We start from the raw sequence: 17,575 nt of genomic DNA, 5'->3' as shown, positions 1-17,575 counted from the left end.
GATGGGGGGAGGGGGAAAGGGGGGAGGGGAGGAGATGGAGGTAACCCAGCGCAAGCAAGCAGCCGTCTGTTCCTGCAGCCATGATGGCGCTGGTCACGCACCCACTTGTCACACTGTGGGTAGCGGTGACCACGGGAAGAGGGGGGAGGAATACAAGAGAGTCTAACAGCAGTGACCTCCGGGGGGAATTGTTTTCCCAGCAACGGCCTTGGCCAAGGCCTGTGCTGTCTGAGGGAGCCAAAAGCAAATAATATTGGGATTGTTTGATCTTGGGGTGAGTAGACGCGTTCCTTTACACGACTACTCTGTCCATTCTGGTCTCCGAATCCGTTTTCCTCTGCAAAGCCGAAAGCTTCTCCATGATGTTATCCATGTTGCGGTTCAAGTTCTGAATAGCCACAGTCTGAGTGCCAACAGCTCTGCCCACCACTTCAATCATGTCGGGCAGCTTTATGGGGCTTTGGACAGCTGTCACCGTTTTCTGATTTCCTCAATAAACCAGGGCAATGCCTAATCCAATCAGCAAAAGTCCTGTAATCATGGTTCCGAATAGGTAGATGTTTTCAATGCCCTCCACAGAAAGAACCGCCAGGCACACGACCCGCCACCGCTCCCACACATCCATCGTGTAGCCAGCTGCGAACATTCCGGCAGGACAGGCTGGTTCCCCCGAACCCAGGCTTCTCGTTGAGAAGATTGTGTCAATTGCATGAAGAGACCAGTTTATCAATTCCATGGTTTTTAGTTTGGAGAGCAGTGCGGAGAAGTCCAACGCGAGCTTAACTGTGAGTCAGCACCATCAGCGCAGCAGTGAAGTCACCTTCCAGCTGGTGTAGTGTTCATCAGTAGTGTTAACGAATGCTAATAAAGCAGTGCTACCGAGAGCAAGTAGTACAGGCTAACAACCTAGCAACTAAGATTTCTGCCTCCAGATTCTTCTTCCACGCACACTTGCAACAGTATTTTTTACTCAAACTTAAGTATTCATTTCCCTGTGTGATTTACTTAGTTACTTTTAAAATGACCTTCGACAACTACACACAACGGAGCAACCTGGCAGCCTGCTGCTAATCCCTTGCAAAATCCTTGGCCCTGTTGCTTTTTTGGTGTCTGGCTAAGGTTTGGCTGAGCTGAAGTCCCAGCTCTCATAGTAATTGTTCGTCACTACAAGACAGGCATATAAACACTCAAGAATAATACAAAATGCTCAGTAATAATACACAATTATATTTTCCATTTTTCCTTTACTCATGCTGTTGTCTGTCTCCTCTCTTTTCCAGATCAGTCTTTCCAAGCCGTCACGCTCTCTGCCCCCATCGTGGGCAGACAGGCCTGTGTGGTTGGGGCTGTGCGATGGAACTAAAGGAGGCAGACCCCTGGTGCCACACACCTTTCACATCCACACATACACCAAGCCTACAGTGTGTCAGCACTGTCACCCGCTGCTGAAGGGTCTGTTCCGCCAAGGCCTGTAGTGCTCCGGTGAGAGCTGCTAACACTTCTGGGTCAAAGGTTACACATGAAGGACATAACTGAGGTCAAGGTTGAACAGTTTTGTATCTTCTGTGCTCTAACACACTTTAGTTACACATCTAGGTTAAGTCTATGTGCTTGAGCAGGAAGATGCTGGACTCTTGACCTTTTGGCTCAAAGACCATAATAAAAGAAATCGTTTTTTTTTTTAAACTTGATCTAAGTCTACTGGAAGGAATTATTTACGAAATATATAGGATGGATTTACAAAATTTTCGTAACACTTCTCAGCAACTACAAATCACAACTGCTTGATATTTAGTACTGAGCTTCATCTTGGGGTTCTATACCATTTATACCATTTTCAGGTCTGTCGCACATCAACTCCCTGTTTACCAACTGAACATATTTACGTAACATAGCGTGGATTTACAAATTATTTGTAACACTTTTCTCAGCAACAACAAATCACAACTGCTTGGTCCCAAAACAGTAAACAATAGAAAATAAAATTACATAAAATAAATGGGGAAGAAGAGAGAAAAAAATAAGAAGAATTAAACAATAGTAGAAATAAAATAATAAATGAAGTAAAAGTTCAGTAAAAAAAACAGCAGAATAAAATAGAATAAAAGTTAAGTAAAGTTTAAAACATGTAAAGATGATATTTATCAGTTAGCAGAAAGCATCTGAGAACAGCTTGGTCTTTAATCTAGATTTGAAGCTGCCAACAGCAGGAGCATTTTTTGATGTCCTCTGGGAGTTGGTTCCATCGCTGTACTGCATAGTAGCTAAAAGCTGCGTCACCACACTTTGTTTGAACAACAGGTTTTACCAGTAAATTTTGCTGCTGCGATCTGGTAGATCTGAGTGGGTTAGGCCACTGCAACATATCAGAGAGGTAATTGGGCCCTGTACCATTTGAGATTTGTACACCGGCAGCAATGCTTTAAAGTCAATTCTGTAGCTTACTGGAAGCCAGTGAAGGGACCTTAGAATTTGAGTAATGTGCTCTGTTCTTTTTGTTCGTGTGAGAACGCTGGCCGCTGCATTTTGAATCACCTGAAGTCGTTTGATGGTCTTTTTTGGCAGGCCTGTGAAAAGGCCATTGCAGTAATCAACCCTACTAGAGATAAAGGCATGTATAAGTTTTTCCAGATCATTTTTTGACACAAGTCCTCAGTTTGGAAATGTTTTATAGGTGATAAAATGCCGATTTAGTGATTGCTTTCATGTGACTGTCAAAGTTTAGCTCGCTGTCAATGAAAACACCAAGATTTTTAACCATATCTTTTGTTTTAATCCCCTTTGTGTCAAGAATAGTGGTAATCCTGAGTCTTTCATCTTTTTTCCCCAAATAGAATTACTTCTGTTTTATCTGTGTTCAGCTGAAGAAAATTGTGACATCCAGTTGTTGATTTGGTCGATACACTGGTAGAGACTTTCAAGGGGGGCATAATCATGAGGTGATAGAGCAAAATAAATTTGGGTGTCATCTGCATAGCAGTGATACAAAATTTAGTTGTTCTTGATAATTTGTCCAAGTGGGAGCATATAAAGGTTGAATAGTAATGGTCCAAGGATCGACCCCTGGGGGACACCACAGGTCAAGGACATTGATGTTGAGGTACAATTTCCCATGGTAACAAAGAAGCTTCTATCTTTTAAGTATGATTTTAACCAATTGATAACTTTACCAGTCAACCCAACCCAGTGTTCAAGTCGATATAGCAGTATGTTGTGATCAACAGTATCAAAAGCTGCACTGAGGTCCAGTAACACCAGGACCGATGTTTTGCCTGCATCAGTATTAAGACGTATGTCATTTATAACTTTAATCAGCGCTGTTTCAGTGCTATGATTGGCACGAGATCCTGACTGAAAGTTATCAAAACAGCTGTTTGATATCAAGAAGGCAGTTAATTGATTGAAGACAATTTTTTCAAGGATTTTCCCAATGAATGGTAGATTTGATATTGGCCTGTAGTTGTTTAATACTGAAGCATCCAGATTATTCTTTTTAAGTAGGGGCTTTACAACGGCTTTTTTCAGGGACACAGGAACAATGCCAGTCTCTAGGGATGTATTCATGATCTGAAGCACATCTGTAATTATGAGGTGAAGAACAGACTTAAGAAAGTTGGTGGGCAGAATGTCCAATTCAGATGTTGAGGAACTGAGATTTTGTACAGTTTTTTCAAGAGTCTCGTAATCAATCAAACAAAATTCTGACATTGTGTTGAAATTGTCTGTCTGTGTCACTGGTGATTGCAGCTTTTCAGTTATTTGCAACCGAGATATATTATGAGCAATATTCTGCCATATTTTATCAATTTTAACTTTGAAGAAGGATGCAAACTCATTGCATTTATTAACTGAGAGAAGTTCAGGTGCTAATTGTGGTGGGGGATTAGTTAGCTTCTCTACTGTTGAAAATAGCACACGGGCATTGTTCATATTCCTGTTGATGATGTTGGAGAAGAAAGACTGTCTTGCTTTACCAATTTCATAATTATATTTACAAAGCAGTGGTTAGCGCTGTCGCCTCACAGCAAGAAGGTCCTGGGTTCGAGCCCTGGGGCCGGCGAGGGCCTTTCTGTGTGGAGTTTGCATGTTCTCCCCGTGTCCGCGTGGGTTTCCTCCGGGTGCTCCGGTTTCCCCCACAGTCCAAAGACATGCAGGTTAGGTTAACTGGTGACTCTAAATTGACCATAGGTGTGAATGTGAGTGTGAATGGTTGTCTGTGTCTATGTGTCGGCCCTGTGATGACCTGGCGACTTGTCCAGGGTGTACCCTGCCTTTCACCCGTAGTCAGCTGGGATAGGCTCCAGCTTGCCTGCGACCCTGTAGAAGGATAAAGCGGCTAGAGATAATGAGATGAGATATTTACAAAGCATCTCTTTATGGATTTGATAATGGATGTGAAGATCAATGTAATTCTCCTATTTTATATTAAACTTTGGTCAAATATCTGTAACATTCTGCATTCTCTGCAATTTTTTTACCTTGCGCAATACCAGAAAAATTCAGTTGAAATCAAGCCATTTGAGGCGAATTGGTCTGCCTCTGAAAAAACTTGGCATTTGGATTTCCCGAGAAACATTGATTTTCGTGACGTCGCGTGCAGGACGCCTCCCTCTGAATCCTATGTCAGCGCTGGTTTGTTTATGAGAAAACGACCTGGTGGTTTTCTGCAAATTTCTTCAACGTTATCGCGTAATTATTAAAATGGTTAACAGATGTATTGTAGGAGGGTGTAGCAACACCAATCTTGATGGGATTAGTACTCATCGTTTTCCAAAAGACCGGGCAATGAGAGAGAAATGGGAGCGCTTGGTCTACACAGGCTGTGCACTGAAACCATGCAAAGCTCTCACAGCCTGCTGGCGCTTCCGCAGGTGACGTCACGAATCTGGCTCCAGACTCCCTTGGGATTTTTCTAGGCGCATTTTGTTATTTTATTTTTTTCTGCTGTAGACAGATGGCCTTGTGCAAAATTACCCTTCTGGATGAGTATGTAAGGGGACATACTTTCATATAAAAAAAAAACATGAAATTGATCCAGAATATGCACTTTAAACATGTGACTGTACAAAGCAAATTCAGATCTAAAACTATTCCTCTATTAGCGCTATTAATACTATTAACAATTCTTCGACAGTAATGATGGGGGGGGAGTCCTTCCAAAACTGTCATTACTCTAGAGCAAAACAATAATTCTGATTACTTATACAGTACTTTAAAGTTTACACATAACTATAAACAACTACTTCGTAAAAGTTAATCTGATTACTGAAAAAAACAATTTACACAAATTTAGAGCTTAATTTATAAATATATTTGGGAATTTATTAAAGCAATCAATAAAAATGTTTTGTATATTCAGAGTTCAAAATCTGTCCTTGGTGAATTTTGAAAGGTAACTTAACATACACTAAAGATGCAGTGGATAGAGATAATGGAGGAAAACAGGGATGTAATTCTTTAATGCAGCGTTAGCCCAGTGCATATAGAGGCATGTGATGTTATTTCTTTATGCTTGCTCTTAGTTTGTATTTTACTGATTTGCCTTTTGAATTTTTTTCATCTTGTCTTCTTTATGCAGACTGCAAGTTTAACTGTCATCGCCGCTGTGAGTCTCAGGTTCCACCGGACTGTAGAGGGGAGCGAGCCAATGGAGAAGGTTTGCCAAATTACATGCATACAAACAACTACATTTTACTGGTATAATGATGCACTCTGGTCATGATTCAGTTCAGTAGAAAGGTTGATTATTTCTGATATAACGTATAGTGCGTGGTGTTCATTGCAACTGGTCGCTTCATAAGTGCTGATGATTCTTGTCTTTCCGTGAAAGAATGCGATCATGTGACCAGCCTGCTCTCCATTTACACTGCTGTTAAATGCACAACTATTTAAGAGCCTTTGATTGGATAATTACTGCAGTGATTATTGTGTTTCAGCTAGCAATAATTCTTTTACCCGTAACTGATGCAGTGAGTAACTTCTCATTTCTTAAACAATTATATCGGTAGACATATCCCATGGTCGTGGAAAAGATGTTACTGTGTTTCAGAAGGGTCAAATTATTGGCCTGGAACAAGCAAAGAAAACAACTTAGGAGATTGCTGGAATTGGATTAAGAACTGTACAACACATTATTAAAACCTGGAAGGATAGTGATGAACCATCAACTTTGCAGAAGAAATATGGTCAGGAAAAAATCCAGACTGTCCATGATCAGAGATCACTTTAAACACTTGAAGTCAAATTGTAAAAAAAAAAACTGACAGTAGAACTCACAGCTATGTTTAATAGTGAAATTAAGAGCATTTCCACACACGATGCAAGAACCCCTCACTGAATTGGAACTAAACAGCTGTCTGTGAATATTCTCAGTCATCCAGGTCATAGTAACTATGGGTGGTAAAAGAGAGCAACTGGACTTGCTTGAAAATTCTTGAAGACGTTTCACCTCTCATCCGAAAGGCTTCTTCAGTTCTGTCTGACTGGTAGGGAGTATCGGGTATTTATCCTCTCATGGATGAAAAGCTCATCTAAGGTGTCGTTGAGTCATCCTGTTGGCATGGGTCACTGGGGGCTGAATGTGAATGGCCTTGAGAGTCGTTAGGGTGATCAATGGATTGCCCGTTAAGGTGATCAATGGAATGCTGATTCTCTCTGTCCTCCTGTGAGCCACTGAAAACAGCTGGGTTTTGGTGTGCATTCAGTTGTCTGGGAAGTGTGCCAAGGACTGCATTGTATGTGGCTGATAAATTATGTCTTAGACCCCCACCTCTGTTCAGTGATGGCCGTTCCAGGTTGACAAAAATGGCTTCTTTAACTCCTCGCTCATACCAACGATCCTCTCTGGCTAAAATGCGTACGTTGGAATCCTGAAATGAGTGTCCTTTGTTGTTAAGATGAAGGTAGACAGCAGAGTCCTGGCCTGAGGAACTGGCTCTCCTGTGTTGAGCCATACGCCTGTGAAGCGGTTGCTTGGTTTCACCAATATACGAGTCCGTGCATTGCTCACTGCACTGAATTGCATACACCACGTTGTCCTGTTTGTGTCTGGGTATTCTGTCCTTAGGGTGGACCAATTTCTGCTTCAGGGTGTTACTGGGTCTGAAACGTACCGGAATGTTGTGTTTGTAGAAAATCCTCCTGAGTTTCTCAGATAGACCAGAAATGTAGGGAATGACAATGTTCTTGCGTTTGTTCCTGTTATCCTCCTTGTCCGTTATGTTCCTTTTCCTGCTCTTGAAGAAAGACCAGTTGGGATACCCACAGTTCTGAAGTGCTTTCCTGATGTGATTCTGCTCCTTCTCTTTTCCCTCTACCGTTGTAGGGATGTTCTGAGCCCTGTGTTGCAAGGTCCTAATGACCCCCAATTTGTGTTCCAGTGGGTGGTGAGAATCGAAGAGTAGGTACTGGTCCGTGTGTGTGGGTTTCCGGTAGACCTCGATGCTAAGGCTTCTGTCTTGTCTAATGTGTACATCACAATCCAAGAAGGCTAGATTATTCCCACTTACGTCCTCCCGAGTGAAATTGATGTTGATATCCACTGCATTGATGTGTTTAGAGAAGGCTTCCACTTCATGGGCTTTGATTTTAACCCAGGTGTCATCCACGTATCTGAACCAGTGGCTGGGAGCATCTCCTGAAAAAGTGGTCAAAGCTTTATGTTCCACTTCCTCCATGTAAAGATTGGCCACAATAGGGGACACCGGTGAGCCCATGGCACATCCATGCTTCTGTCTGTAGAAACTTTCATTAAACTGGAAATAAGTGGTAGTCAGGCAGAGGTCAAGCAGGGTGCAAATCTGGTCCGTGGTGAGGTTCGTTCTATCCAGTAAGGTGTTGTCTTGAAGGAGTCGTTTTCTAACAGCTTCAACTGCTTCTGTGGTGGGAATGCAGGTGAAAAGAGAAGTGACATCATAAGAAACCATGGTTTCATCTAAGTCTAGTTTGAGGTCTGCAACTTTAGTAGCAAAATCTTGGGAGTTTTTGACGTGATGTAGCGTATTCCCAACAAGAGGAGCCAGGATGGTGGCTAAGTGTTTGGCAATGTTATAGGTGACAGAGTTTATACTGCTGATGATAGGTCTGAGTGGAGCTCCTTCCTTGTGAATCTTGGGGAGTCTGTATATGAGAGGAACGGCTTCCCCGGGGTACAATCTGTAGTACAGAGATCTGTTGATGGCTTGGTCCTTTTCTAGTTGTTGCAGGCAGCTAACAACTTTCTTTTTGTAACAACTGGTGGGGTCCCGTCTTAAGGTTTCATAGGTGGTTGTGTCTCTGAGGAGACTGGACATCTTTGAGTGGTAGTCCGCTGTGTTTAGCACCACTGTGCATCTCCCTTTGTCAGCAGGAAGGATGGTGATGTCCCGGTCTCTTTGAAGCAATGTAAGAGCCCTCCTTTCTTGGCTGGTGAGGTTGGAGGGGGGTGTCCGGTGCAAAAGCACCCCCCTCCAACCTCACCAGCCAAGAAAGGAGGGCTCTTACATTGCTTCAAAGAGACCGGGACATCACCATCCTTCCTGCTGACAAAGGGAGATGCACAGTGGTGCTAAACACAGCGGACTACCACTCAAAGATGTCCAGTCTCCTCAGAGACACAACCACCTATGAAACCTTAAGACGGGACCCCACCAGTTGTTACAAAAAGAAAGTTGTTAGCTGCCTGCAACAACTAGAAAAGGACCAAGCCATCAACAGATCTCTGTACTACAGATTGTACCCCGGGGAAGCCGTTCCTCTCATATACGGACTCCCCAAGATTCACAAGGAAGGAGCTCCACTCAGACCTATCATCAGCAGTATAAACTCTGTCACCTATAACATTGCCAAACACTTAGCCACCATCCTGGCTCCTCTTGTTGGGAATACGCTACATCACGTCAAAAACTCCCAAGATTTTGCTACTAAAGTTGCAGACCTCAAACTAGACTTAGATGAAACCATGGTTTCTTATGATGTCACTTCTCTTTTCACCTGCATTCCCACCACAGAAGCAGTTGAAGCTGTTAGAAAACGACTCCTTCAAGACAACACCTTACTGGATAGAACGAACCTCACCACGGACCAGATTTGCACCCTGCTTGACCTCTGCCTGACTACCACTTATTTCCAGTTTAATGAAAGTTTCTACAGACAGAAGCATGGATGTGCCATGGGCTCACCGGTGTCCCCTATTGTGGCCAATCTTTACATGGAGGAAGTGGAACATAAAGCTTTGACCACTTTTTCAGGAGATGCTCCCAGCCACTGGTTCAGATACGTGGATGACACCTGGGTTAAAATCAAAGCCCATGAAGTGGAAGCCTTCTCTAAACACATCAATGCAGTGGATATCAACATCAATTTCACTCGGGAGGACGTAAGTGGGAATAATCTAGCCTTCTTGGATTGTGATGTACACATTAGACAAGACAGAAGCCTTAGCATCGAGGTCTACCGGAAACCCACACACACGGACCAGTACCTACTCTTCGATTCTCACCACCCACTGGAACACAAATTGGGGGTCATTAGGACCTTGCAACACAGGGCTCAGAACATCCCTACAACGGTAGAGGGAAAAGAGAAGGAGCAGAATCACATCAGGAAAGCACTTCAGAACTGTGGGTATCCCAACTGGTCTTTCTTCAAGAGCAGGAAAAGGAACATAACGGACAAGGAGGATAACAGGAACAAACGCAAGAACATTGTCATTCCCTACATTTCTGGTCTATCTGAGAAACTCAGGAGGATTTTCTACAAACACAACATTCCGGTACGTTTCAGACCCAGTAACACCCTGAAGCAGAAATTGGTCCACCCTAAGGACAGAATACCCAGACACAAACAGGACAACGTGGTGTATGCATTCAGTGCAGTGAGCAATGCACGGACTCGTATATTGGTGAAACCAAGCAACCGCTTCACAGGCGTATGGCTCAACACAGGAGAGCCAGTTCCTCAGGCCAGGACTCTGCTGTCTACCTTCATCTTAACAACAAAGGACACTCATTTCAGGATTCCAACGTACGCATTTTAGCCAGAGAGGATCGTTGGTATGAGCGAGGAGTTAAAGAAGCCATTTTTGTCAACCTGGAACGGCCATCACTGAACAGAGGTGGGGGTCTAAGACATAATTTATCAGCCACATACAATGCAGTCCTTGGCACACTTCCCAGACAACTGAATGCACACCAAAACCCAGCTGTTTTCAGTGGCTCACAGGAGGACAGAGAGAATCAGCATTCCATTGATCACCTTAACGGGCAATCCATTGATCACCCTAACGACTCTCAAGGCCATTCACATTCAGCCCCCAGTGACCCACGCCAACAGGATGACTCAACGACACCTTAGATGAGCTTTTCATCCATGAGAGGATAAATACCCGATACTCCCTACCAGTCAGACAGAACTGAAGAAGCCTTTCGGATGAGAGGTGAAACGTCTTCAAGAATTTTCAAGCAAGTCCAGTTGCTCTCTTTTACCACCCATAGTAACTAAACAGCTGTGTGTCCATAAGAAAACCACTTGTTAGTGAGACTAATCAGGAGAAAAGGCTTCGATTTGCTAGGGAGCATAAAGATTGGACTCTGGAGCAATGGAGAAAGGTCACGTGGTCTGATGAGTCCAGATTGACCCTGTCCCTGAGTGATGGGCGTGTCCGGGTAAGAAGGGAATCACATGAAGCAATGAACCCATCATGCACTGTACAAGCCTCTGGAGACAGTGTTATGATCTGGGGTTGATTCAGTTGGTCAGGTCGAGGCTCAGCAACGTTATGGGGCAATAAAATGAAGTCAGCTGATGGCCTGAATGTACTGAATGACCAGGTTATTATCATATCAATGGATTATTTCTTCCCTGATGGCACGGGCATAAAATTAAGGCTCAGATTGTGAAAGAGTGGTTCAGAAAGCATGAGGAATCATTTTCACACATGAATTGACCATCACAGGGTCCTGACAGGTCCCCATTGAAAGTCTTCGGGATGTACTGGAGAACACTTTACAGGGTGGTTCGATTCTCCCGTCATCAGTACAAGATCTTGGCGAAAAATTAATGCAACTCTGAACACAAATAAATGTTGTGACATTACATAAGGTTGTTGAAACAGTGCCACAGCAAATATGGGCTGTAAGTCATGCTAAAGGCAGTTCAACTAAATATTAGTATGTGCAATTTTTTAAATTTTTTGCGGGCAGTGTCTTTTAGCGGCGCTTCCGTGCGTGAAGCAGAGCTCCATACTGAAGAGAATACGGTAATGCAGACCTGGGCATTTTACGGCCCGCGGGCTGCATCTGGCCCTTTGGTTCATTCTGACCGGCCCGCGTAAGGTTAATTAGAAATTACAAAATAAACGTATTTTCTAATTTTACCTCATGCATGGACTGAATGTGCATTGCTTTTATTTTGAAGTTGTGTTCAACAAAAATGCAATGCGCGCGACATGAACATGACATGAAATCCCACGAAACCTAATCCCGCGATAACTACTTCCGTAATTTGTCCAGACCAACCACAAACTTGTACGTCATCCTTCAAACGGTCCAGCCAATCACATAGTGTGACGTTACCAGCAGGCGCTGGAGCCCGAGCCGATCTGTAGATCTGATTCCTACACCGAATCGACTGATGATCATCTGTCAGCTGTGCTTCGCATCTCCACCTCAGACATTCAACCTGACTCTGATGCACTCGTTAAAGACCAACAGAGACTAGATTTCTCTCACTGAACAAATAAAAAACTGAAAAACACCAAATGAGGTGATTTGACTACAAATGTGGGCATCATTATTATAATATGATGTATCTTGCTTGATATTTGGAGTAGAAAGACAATATTGTGATGTCTTTATTGTGTTTTGGGGTGAATGTGACTAAAAAAAATGGTACAAACGTTCACATTTTGTTAACCATTGTTTTGGGAAATTTGATTGAATGACATTTTTTGTAAGGCAACCTTGTTTTTTCCATACTCTTACCAGTCTTAGCAGCTTGTAAAAACAATGTTATTTATTGCTTTATATAAAGAAATACAATTAATATTATGCAGAATTTAGTTCAGCCTTTTGGTCCGGCCCGCCACAAAATTTTCTGTTTCTCATGTGGCCCCATGGAAAAAATAATTGCCCACCCCTGCGGTAATGCATCAACTAATTGTGTATTTGTTTACAACCATCCATCATCCGTAACCGCTTATCCAGTGCAGGGTCACGGGCAAGCTGGAGCCTATCCCAGCTGACTATGGGTGAGAGGCAGGGTACACCCTCGACAAGTCACCAGATTTTTGATGACTTTGGTGAACAACATACGTGCACCACCACAGGGAACTGGATCGTAAGTGCAAGGCAACATATAAACACTTGACCACCAGACAACAAAATTTGTATCTTTGTTTACATAAGATATACTGGGTTTTTATCCAGCGCTTATTTTTAATTTGCTTTTTAAAAAATAATGTGGATTTACTAACACTGTGTAGCAGCCCTTGGAATTAAGAACAACAGGAAAGAGTCTATGACAGGTGCAGATGCGTTTTATTCCTCTTGAACACGAGTATAGCTTCGAACACCAGACATCATACACCGAGCACCATGAAAACTAAAGAAAACAAAAGTAATAAAATTAAAGAAAACAAAGTTAGCGTAACATGGTTGTAAACACGGTCACCTCACAGCAAGAAGGTCCTGGGTTTGAGCCCAGCGGCCAGCGAGGGTCTTTCTGTGTGGAGTTTGCATGTTCTCCCTGTGTCTGCATGGGTTTCCTCCGGGTGCTCCGGTTTCCCCCACAGTCCAAAGACATGCAGTTAGGATAACTGGTGGCTCTAAATTGACCGTAGGTGTGAATGTGAGTGTGAATGGTTGTCTGTGTCTATGTGTCAGCCCTGTGATGACCTGGTGACTTGTCTAGGGTGTACCCCGCCTCTCACCCATAGTCAGCTGGGATAGGCTCCAGCTTGCACGCGACCCTCCACAGGATAAGCGGTTACAGATGATAGATGGATGGTTGTAAACAAATACACAATTTTGCAGTCATTTTTACAGACTATTTTCTGAACTTTACACACCTTGCTCAACTAAACCAAGGGTGCAGACCTCTACAAGTTCGCTAAACATGCACCGTTAGCCTCTGTGCTCAAAGTCTAGTGCTAAACTACAGTTCAACCACTGCACTGAACACAAACAAAACACAATCAATAAACAGCAAGCACAAACTTTACATTGTGAATGAATGACATATCAGGATGACAGACAGTAAAGCTTTATAACATACCATGCTAAACCTCTGATGGAGGTACATGCTGAGTATAAACACAGCAGTGAGCATCTGTAGCATAACAAATACAGCTTCCTGGGCTAAACAGCTCCACCCGGAACATGAACAATAAGTGACAGCTTGTGCACTCACACTAATTAATAGATCACTGATATTGCACATCATGTTTTTGCATTGCAATGTATTGTTACATTTCTACCACACATACAAACCACTCAGTTAAATTCTCATCTACAAAACAGGAAATGGAGAAAATACAGATGTTGTGACTCATTATTCGTTCATCTTCAGCAAGTGGTTTATCCTGGTCAGGGCCACAATAGATCTAGAGTCTACCGAGGCAGGAATGCCCCCTGGAAAGGAATTAAGACCCATCACACACTCATTCACTCCTAGGGGCAATTTATTGTAACCAAAATTAAAAATTTTTTTTGAAGAGTCAGAACCCACACACACTTCCAGTTAACACAAGAAGTGACAAACCACATGCTTTCTCCCACCCATCTCGCACAGAGAGCAACTCAAACCAGAAGCCTGAATCTGAGGAGGACATTGCTGTGGTAACAGTCAACTCTATTTTATGAAGAGTATCCCTTTAACGCGCGACCTCACGTTGAGGACTCTGCCGAACAACCACCCATCGGGTAACCACACATCATGGACTATAGTACAGTTGTAGAGGCTCGTTCGTAGTGAGACCTTGAGAAAAGTGCTATAGCTTACGCTGACGAAGTCTCTGTCCCAAAGTAACTGTTTCCACTCTCAGTGTCTGTGTGCCTTGCAATAAATCCACTTGAAACGTCTTGAAAGTTGAACTTTAATCCTCGTTTAACTATTACAAAGGTTCTAAGATACAGAGAGTCGGTGAGTCAATATCAAAGAGTCAGTGAGTCAGGTAAGAAAAACTGTTCGCTTCCACGGCTTCTCGAGATCTACCCTGAGAAGCGCGAGACCGTTCTTATATAGCTGAATGAATTCTAATTCTAATTCTTGAGAAGCGTGAGACAGTTCTAATTCTTCACATATGAATTCTAATTCTAATGCTTCTAATTCTAATTCTTCTAACCTTGCCACGTTATTCATCATTTTAATCATGAAATAAATTACTTATATGAAATTACACACTCAAATGAAATTATTTATACCTTTTAACATAAATTGTAATTCACGTCTATATGAATTCTACTTTGGCCGCTACATACCCGGCCCCTAATTGCTTTCTATCCTAGAAACAATTACAATATTGAATGTACTTAACAGTCCTTTTCATTCTGCTTCTTGAAGCAGGCAGAGTTTGGTGATCGGCCGCTCAAGTTCATTCATCTTTGTCTTGACTCAAACCTTGCGGACGACTCCATGTTCATCCTCCACAGTCTTCACGACTCTTCCCATTAGCCATGATCCTCTGGGGGCTGATTCGTCGATGAAGTTTTGCCAAATTCAGGTGGCTTAAAGCATTGAGTTACTCCAAAGTCAGTGAGCTGTTGGAGTTCTTCAGTCCACTTGGTCCATTGTTGTGCGAGGTGTTCTGGCACAGTGTCATCCCAGGCTGTTCTTAGTCTACACAATTCTTGCAGAATGTTTCTAGCAGGTAGTATGACTGGTGACAACATTCCTAGCGGATCATAGACAGAGCTCATTGTAGACAGGATTCCTCTCCTGGTGAGAGGCTTCTGCTCGATGTTCACCTGAAACTTGAATTGATCTGACCAGATGCACCATTGTACTCCCAAGGCTCTCTTGATGGCGAGTGAGTCCTGGTCGAGATCAAGATCTTTGACTTCTGTTGCTCGGTCCTCAAGCGGAATGGTTAACAACACGTTTCGACTGTTGGTCGTCCATTTTGTCAGTCTAAAGCCTCCTGTTTGACAGATGGCCGTCAAGTTGTGGAGTAGCTTGATCGCTTCCTGTTCTGAGTTAACCGATTTTAGACAATCGTCGACGTAAAAATTGTTCAACACTGTCCCCACAGCTGCTGCATCAAAAGTACTCCTGTTGTCCTCGGCACATCTTCTCAGCGCATAGTTCTCGCAGTTGGGTGAGGAGGTGGCTCCGAACAAGTGTACCTCCATTCTGTACTCCTGCAGCTCCTTTGAGATATCCCCGTCAGGCCACCATAAAAACCTAAGAAGGTCTGCGTCTTCAGATGGGACCTTGACCTGGTGGAACATGGCCTCCACATCTGCCATGACTGCGCTTGGCTCCTGACGAAATCGTGTTAAGACTCCAACCAGACTGCTTGTCATGTCAGCCCTTGCAGAAGTTGCTCACTGAGTGTGATTCCCTGATATGACGCGCCGCAGTCGAATACCACTAGAAGTTTATGCTTCTTGGGGTGGTAGACGGCATGATGTGGAATAAACCACACCTTTCCATCACTCCTGTTAAGCTCTTCATCTGGGACTTTGACGGCGTATCCCTTGGTTATGACCTGGTTCATGAAGCTGACGTATTCTTCTCGGAACGTCTGGTTTCTCTGAAGCTTCTTTTTCATGTTGAGCGCTCGTTGCTCCGTCATTGCTCTATTGTTAGGCATTTTCACATCTTTGTTCTTCAATGGCAATCCGATAGAGTAGTAACCGTCAACCAGTTTTGTGGATGTGGTGACTCTGTCCATAAACAGTTGATCTTCCTTTGACATCTCAAGCTGCTCTCCTTGAGCATTCTTGGGAAAATCATATTTGAATTGCTGGGTCCACAATTCTTCAAGTCGAGCCACCGATATCCGATTCATTTGGATCTGTGGGTATCCGTCCTTTGACCAGCTTCCGATGTTCTCACGCAGCGGCCCATTCACTGTCCATCCCAAGACTGTACGTACTGCATACGGCCCATCTTTCACGCTGCAGATTACCTCTTTTGGCTCTAAAGCCTTTGCGACATCAGTCCCAATTAGAAGATCGATATCCGCCTTGATCAATGGAATTCGTACACCTCGTAAGTGTGGCCACCTATCCACGTCCTCTTGGGTTGGGATATTCTCCTGACTAGCAGGTATGGCCCTTTGCATAAACACACCAGTGAGCCCGACAAAGTCATCCCCCTCCAGACTGCTGATTTCTAGGTCTGGCAACATCTTGCACGAGACGGTCCTTTGGTCTCCCATAGTGGTAAGTAGAATGTTCACATTTTTTCCTTGCAGGTTAAGGTTGTTGGCTAGCTTGTTAGTGCAAAAGGAGGCGTTGCTCCCTGGATCCAGGAACGCATAACAAGTCAGCACCTTGTTGCCTTTCTTTGCATTCACTCTCACCGGAACGATGGCGAGGACGGTTCCTGCACCCCCGGCCCCCATCTGAGAGCAAGTTTTCCCTGCATCCACGAATCCACTGACCACAGTTTGTTCTTCCTGTAAAGACTCCTCTTTTGGTTCCTCCCTTGAAGTGTCTTCTTTTGGTATGTCTTTAGGGGTCTGCTTTATGTGTAACAGTGTAGGGTGTTTAGCTGAACACATCTCACAGCTCTTCTTTTCTTCACAGGCACTGCTCATGTGCCCTCCTATAAGACAGCTGAAGCAGAGTCCTTTACTTTTAAGGAATTCCAATTTTTCTTTGTGCAGCTTTTTTTGAAGTTTCTTGCACTGTTCCATGGTATGATCTCCCTGACAGAAGATGCACGGTTTCACGAAAGCCATGTTCCTGTTTGGTTTCTTCTCTTTAACTTTCTTGTTCTCAAGCGGATCTGAATACTTCAAGTCTATTTTGTTACTGGTAAGTCACTAGGCTAGAGTGTTGTAGAACATTTTTTTAAATGTTTACTGAATAAAAACATCCTTAATTTTATCAAATATTCTCTACTCTATATTTCATTTCTTTCTTTTGTTTTAATTTTCCTCCCTCCATCCCTCTTTGGATTTTAAATATAGTTTTTCCCCATGTCCAAATAATGAGGTAGGGTGGCATTTCGAAACCCATAGCCTACTGCTGACTTTCTTTATCAATGCTGCATCAAATTAATTTTGGTTATGTTTTTCTGTTTCCATGTACAGGTGTCTGCGCCGCAGGAGGAATAGGCCACAATTATAAATAAATCATAAAATGTTTCTAAGAACTTGTTCAAGTGTGTTCTGTTCCTTATAAAAGTTATGCCTCATTAGATAGCTTGACAAACATTAGGAGAGGTGCATTGTTGCATGCATTTTTATATCCTGTTGTACATTAAACAGGACGTAGCCTACGCACATTGATATAAATTAAGTTTCACTTTCATGGTTGAAGTATGCATGTGTGTGTTCATCCTAGGCAAGAGCCCCGATGCTTTATTGTTAGCTACTTTAATTTAGCTTGTTTTGCTTAATTTGTAGCCTTCCTGTTGTACATAAAAC

The 17,575-nt window shown here is 43.1% G+C and overlaps 1 pseudogene; it reads left to right on the top strand.

The window, feature by feature from the left end:
• The window catches only part of LOC132885336 (serine/threonine-protein kinase D3-like), a 47,083-nt pseudogene that overhangs the window by 8,087 nt on the left and 21,421 nt on the right, over nt 1–17,575 (top strand).

The sequence above is a fragment of the Neoarius graeffei genome, chromosome 1 (genome assembly GCF_027579695.1).
Source record: "Neoarius graeffei isolate fNeoGra1 chromosome 1, fNeoGra1.pri, whole genome shotgun sequence".
NCBI classification, from domain to species: domain Eukaryota; kingdom Metazoa; phylum Chordata; class Actinopteri; order Siluriformes; family Ariidae; genus Neoarius; species Neoarius graeffei.
Note: the sequence above shows the minus strand (reverse complement) of the source record. Positions and strands in the feature narration are given on the sequence as shown.